General features: G+C 44.2%; 1 protein-coding gene across 6 annotated transcripts in view; it reads left to right on the top strand.

Annotated features, from left to right (window-relative positions):
- Positions 1-516: 516 nt before the first annotated feature.
- The window catches only part of LOC124595634, a 316080-nt gene continuing 310596 nt past the window's right edge, over positions 517-6000 (top strand). For all 6 annotated transcript variants that reach the window (XR_006978228.1, XM_047134463.1, XM_047134461.1 and 3 more), the window contains exon 1: positions 517-742. The gene's annotated coding sequence lies outside the window, so the exon portion shown is untranslated. The remainder of the gene's footprint in view (positions 743-6000) is intronic.

Genomic DNA, 6000 nt, shown 5'->3' with positions numbered 1-6000 from the left:
AATTAAGAAGACAAAGAAGGGAAAGATCCACTACTAATATAATTGCGAGCTTGGTGAAAGTAGCTTAACTTCCAGTGAGCTAACGGCCCTGACATCAAAACTCTCCTTCTCAGAAACCTTGCATGACGTGATCTGACGGCCCGTTGACGTCCTGTTTGTATGCTGCCATTTGAAATGAGTTGTGGTATGTTTGAACGTGACGTGACGGCCAGTATGAATTGGCCTCTTATGACATTATTCCGCTGGTCAATCAAACCTGTGACCATTTGTGCTGCCCTTCTTAAAACATTCATCGCGAGAAATCTTGACGCCGAAGCTCGTTTCGAGCAGACCTACTGGAAAATATGTTTGAATATGTGGATGTTTTGACGTTTCGTTCGCTATCTCGGTTCTGAGGCGACCTTTCTGATGCAATCTCTCGATCTATGTCAGAGATGTACACTTGTTGCGCTCCGGAGATGATATTAATTGGGGTTTGTTGTGTTGTTGAAGGCGTAAGCGTCATTATAGTTATACTACTTAGTGACAGAGCCGGCTAAACGAAAGCATCATCATTTTTTATACTTTTTTTCGGTTTTGGACTTCTTGGAAATTGTAGTACTATCGACTGAAGTATACTTTTGCCGCTAGAGACTAATTAATCGTGTGCCTTAGGTGCAATGTTTATGAGATGTGGTACGTGAACGTTTGTGCCGTAAGAAGTAAACAGCAGTCGCATAAAGTATAATACTGAGATTTACAGGTAAAGTCTTTCGGTTATATTGTAGTTGTTTTCGAAGCTTGCATGTAATGGCTAAGAGTTTGAGGAAGAAGGAATAGACGTAGGTTGTTCTGAACTACTTGTTTTTGATGGTATTATCTCATAAAATTCAGAACTAAAAAAGCGCATGTGGTGGTCGCAATTGCATGATATTCTCTGAAGACAAAGTTACGTAAAATACTTGCGTACGTGGTATTGATAATGATTCATATTTGACACATGCTTTTTGTAAGTAATGCTACTATAGAAGGAAGTTGTGTAGGTAGATATTATGTATTGAAACTAAATGAGAGTGAATAAAACCAGTTAGTTAATGAAATTCGCAGTGCTGTGATTGTTTTACTCTTCTATCTCACATCTTCTAATACGAGTCAAATTTCGATATGTCACATTGACATTATTTGAACGATTTTACATTAAAACCTTAAAAATTTACGTATCAATCAAAGTTAACCAACACATAACTTGAACAATTTATTGAAAGAAAAAATGTGTTCTCAACACAATCTTTTGAATGGCCAACTGATGCTTGTCAAACCAGGAACCTTTTCAGATAGAACGTCATATGTTTTCTTGCTGACAGTACCATATATACTGGTTTCTCATCCAAAATGTGGCAACATTAGTTAGTCTCATACCTTCTCCACAAACTTAACATTTCACATTCTTGGCAATTAAATAAAATAACTAGGTATTTGACCATGCTATCCCCCCCTTGGCATGGAATGACCAACTTGCCAACTTTGTTGTCATGTCCATAACTAACTAAAATGAAACACACAACTACATATCCAGCCTAAAATAACACGCTGCAGTAATAATTCCAAACCCAATAATTAATCTATTGCTCATAACTGCCAACAAGAAAATATCTCACTAACCAACTGCCCCAAACTCTCCCAATATTATTCTCATAAGCAGTATTCAAGAACTCCAATGAATCACTTAACAACACTCAAAAACAATTTAGAAACATAAACACCTCACACCATAGAGCACCACCGCATACTCCAACCAGATGTCAGCAAACATGATTCATTTCAAATACAGCGCATCACCATTACCTCCCACACCACAACACAGTTACATCATGGGTCGAAGCGGATGGGTGATATCATAAACTTTGGTAGGCTTCATTTTTCATATAATTTACTTTCGCCATGGTTCTTGTAACTTTAGTCAGTTTGTACTTTGATTTGGACACATAAGTTTCCCATAACTGCTGTACAATGGCTATGTCAGGTGAACAGGACAGAATTTTATCCATATATTTACATACTTCCTTTATGCACTCATATATCTACTTTCCGTTTTTCCAATCTTAGGAGTCTTCCTGACTGTATTGCCGCCCTTATATCAACTCCTCAATGACCCAACTATTCCCTTGGTCTATTTCGTTTTGATCTTGTTTTTCCACTCACCCTCCCCTATTGTACTCCATGGGTTTGGTGTTCTTTTCTAAATTCTGTTTTTGTAGTACGAGCCATTTGGTGCAGAACTCCTTCCTCAGCATTTCAGCATTGCTTCCCCCCCCCTTCACCGTGGAGATGTTGACACCCATAACCCTCCGTGGGTGGTACTCCGACCTTTGTCTGGTGCATGATTGTTGAAGACCTACTGGCAGGGCTTGCTCTTGTGGCTCCTAAACACTGGAGCCCCCAAATACTTTAGTGTGGCGTATGGCACTTTCTCAGCCATTGATCTTTCCATCTGTAGCCCTGGGTTTCTCCCCTCTGTTCAGTGGGGAGTTCATAACAATTTATCCAACAGTAGTCATAGTCCGATCAGCTGATCTTTTCTCCAGTGTCAGTCGCCTGGACGCCCTTGCAGGTGGGCCTTTACTAATGCAAATTGGGATGCCTTGTTCTCAGCTGCATCAATAGCATTGATGAGTTCGAATGGAGTTTGACTGATGCCATCCTCTTGTCAACAGCTTCCCTGATTCTTTCTTCCTTAGGTTTTCCCCAGAGGAAGACTGTCCCTTGGTGGGGCCCCGAAATTTCTGCAGCTGTTAAAGACTGCCGCACCTTCCAATGCTAAAACAGCATCCATCTCTCAACCACCTCCTGCCCTGTAAATGCTTTGTGTCTCGACCTGCTATCTTCATAAGTGCCAGAAATGAATTTCGTGGGAGTTTTCCCTCTTCACAGGTATAGGCAAAGAGCAGCCACATTTTTGGTAGCTGTCCTCCTAAATGTGTTCCGGGAATTTCCCTGAATTGTGTTATCCTCATTGGCCTAGACTCCATTGCTGAGCATTTGGCTTGGCATTTCACCCAGGCCTCAGTGTCGGTCAACCATCCGCCAACGTTCTGTCTTCTCAAACACTGTCTGGAACAACTCCTTTTATCTTTCATTTCCTGTCGCCTAGTGCAACGCCCTGTCTAGGGAGTGGGAATTAGCCAGCCCTCTCTCTCTCTCTCTCTCTCTCTCTCTCTCTCTCTCTCTCTCTCTCTCTCCCTCTCTCCCTCCCCCCCTCCCCTCCCCCCCCCTCCCCTCCCCTCCCCCCTCTCGCCCGCCAGACATGGTTCCTGGACCAAACCAGATGCACAGCCAAATGCTTGACCACTTACTGGTGGCCTAGTCAGCATCACATAATGGCCTTTTTTAACTCTCTCTGGAGTGAGGCGGAATTTCCTTCCCAGTGGCGAGAAAATGTCATTATTCAAGTTTCAAATTCCAGTGAACTGCTTCTTCAAATGTTCAGCTATCATCTGACCAGTTTAATAAGTTTCCTGTGCAATTTACTTTGTAGATGTAGTGAGTCAGAGGCTGTATTATATCCTTGAATCCCAGGATTTGTCAGCTTAAGTGGTTTTGCCAAGGCTGCTCCACTGTAGATAATTTAGTCCAACAGGAGTCTATCCGAATGTTTTTGCCTGACGTCAACATCTTGTTGCAGTCTTCTCTGATCTGCATATAGCTTATGATACCACATGGTACCACCACATCCTTGCCACCTTACATGAGTGGGGCCTTTGTGGCCCACTTCTGATTCGTATCTAGAGCTTTCACGTCACACTTTTCAGGTTCATGTTGGCATTTCCCATAGCACCTCCCATCTGTAGGAGAATGGGGTTCCTCAGGGTTCTGTTTTGAGTGTTCCTCTTTTTAGGGGCTATCAAGGTCTGGTGGCAGTTGTGAGGTCTATGGTGGCCCCCTGTTTGTATGCTGATGATTTTTGCATTTATTTTTCTTCATCCATGATGGGTGTTGCTAAACACAGACTGCAGAGAGCAATATACAGATTGCAATATTGGGCTCTCAGTGATGGCTTCCATTTTTTGGCTGCAAAGGCATGCATTGCCATATAGTGCATCCCCATCTGGCTCTGTACCTTGATATCCAGGCCCTCAGTGTGGTGGACTCTCATCATTTGGACTGGTATTTGATGCCCAGTTGACATGACTCCCCTATCTTCAACAACTAAGGTTGACATGTTGGTTGCACTCCAATGCCCTTTGATGCCTGAGTAACACCAACTGTGGAGCAGACTGTTCTATTCTGATATGGCACTACACAGCATTAGTTCAGTCCCATCTACTTTACAAGAGTTTTGCATATGGTTCGGCACCACTTTCAGACATTACTTGCTGAACCCAATACGCCATTGTGGAGTACTACTGGCAACTGGTGCCTTTCAGACTGCCTCATGATCAGCCTCCTAGCGGAGGCAATGGATCCACTGTTGCGGGTCCTGTGCCAGCAGCAGTTGCTCACTTATGCGTACTCATCCACTTTTATCTGGAGCACCAGAGCTATGGTCGCCTCTTCCAGATAAAGAGCTCCAACTCCCACAGTGGCAGTCCAGGACAGGGGTGTACTATTGCCATTTGCATCTGGTCCCTTTTTGCTGAACTCCAGCTTCCTTCTCTGCCACCTCATCTTTGGGTCCACTCACCTGCATGGTGCATCCTCCGCCCACAGCTCTGTCTTGGCCTATCACGTGATCCAAAAGGTTAGGCTCATCCTGAGGCCCTCTGCTGCCAATTCTTGTCCACTGATGGAGTGTTTCGGGGTTAAGAAGAATTCTATACTGATTGCTCAGTAATTGCCAGTCATACTGTCTTTGTTTACATTTCTGCAGGATATTATGAACTGCACTTCTTGCTGGATGGCTGCAGTGCTTACACCACAGAGTGGGTAGTCATCTCTTATGCTCTTTAACGCATACATTCCTGCTCTTGTGAGTCCTTCCTCATCTTTAGTGATGCTTTTAGCATTTTACCCTCACCATATCTTGTTCCTGACTATTCGGGATTCCCTTTTTGCCCTCAAACAATGTGGATGATCGGTGGCCTTTGCCTGGACCCCAGGTCATGTTGGGATCCCTGGGAATGGACTTGCTGACAGGCGGGCCAAATTGGCTACTGGCAAGCCACCTCTTGATCGATATTTCGGAATCGAAACTTTGATTGGTACTACACTGTTAAGTTCTAACCATCTGGAATACAGACTGGCGTACTCTGACTTTGCTAAACAAACTAGGGTGACAAAGGAGACCATGCATTTGTGGAGGTTGTTGATGCGAGCCTCGTGCAAGGACTCCATTATCCCATGTTGGTTCCACATTGCCCATTATTGGATGACTCATGACCATCTCCTTTGTTGCAAGGATCTACTCAACTGTGTCGTTGTGCCCATTTGAGGATGGTCCACATTTTGCTGGACTGTCCTAACCTAGCCAACCTGCAACCACCTCTTAATCTTCCTGACTCGCTACTCCTGGTCTTAGTGGACGATGCCTAAGTGGCTGACCTGGTTTTACAGTTTATTTTCCGAGAAGTGTTACCATTATTTCTAAGGGGAGGGTGTCTCAGCCTTGTCGACCCATTGAGGAGTTGGCAGGACACCCTGTTAGCACCTCTGCCCCGAATGGCAGCTGCTGTCTGGGCTTGGCGGTCACCTGAGGACTCACCCTACATGTTCTTTTGCTCTTCTTCACCCTTCTCATGTATCCTGTATTACTTGGTGTTCGTCCTCTGTTTTCTTGTACTTCTCTCACCCTGTCCTTGGTGCTAGTCTTTTCTGTGTATTTTTGGGTGGGATTCCTCTGGTTTTGTTGTAAGTTTCTTCTGTGCTTTGTGGGGTGGGATGTCTCTGGTTTTGTTGCTAGTCTTTTCTGTGCATTGTTGGGTGGGGTGCCTCTGGTAAGTGGCACTTTCTCACTTTCTATCTTTGCAGGCCCCTGGCTGTTCTCTGGGTGAGATACTTTGCTCACTTTTCTTCTTCCTTGTTTCT

This window comes from Schistocerca americana, chromosome 2, assembly GCF_021461395.2.
Source record: "Schistocerca americana isolate TAMUIC-IGC-003095 chromosome 2, iqSchAmer2.1, whole genome shotgun sequence".
In the NCBI taxonomy this organism is placed as follows: Eukaryota; Metazoa; Arthropoda; class Insecta; order Orthoptera; family Acrididae; genus Schistocerca; species Schistocerca americana.
Note: the sequence above shows the minus strand (reverse complement) of the source record. Positions and strands in the feature narration are given on the sequence as shown.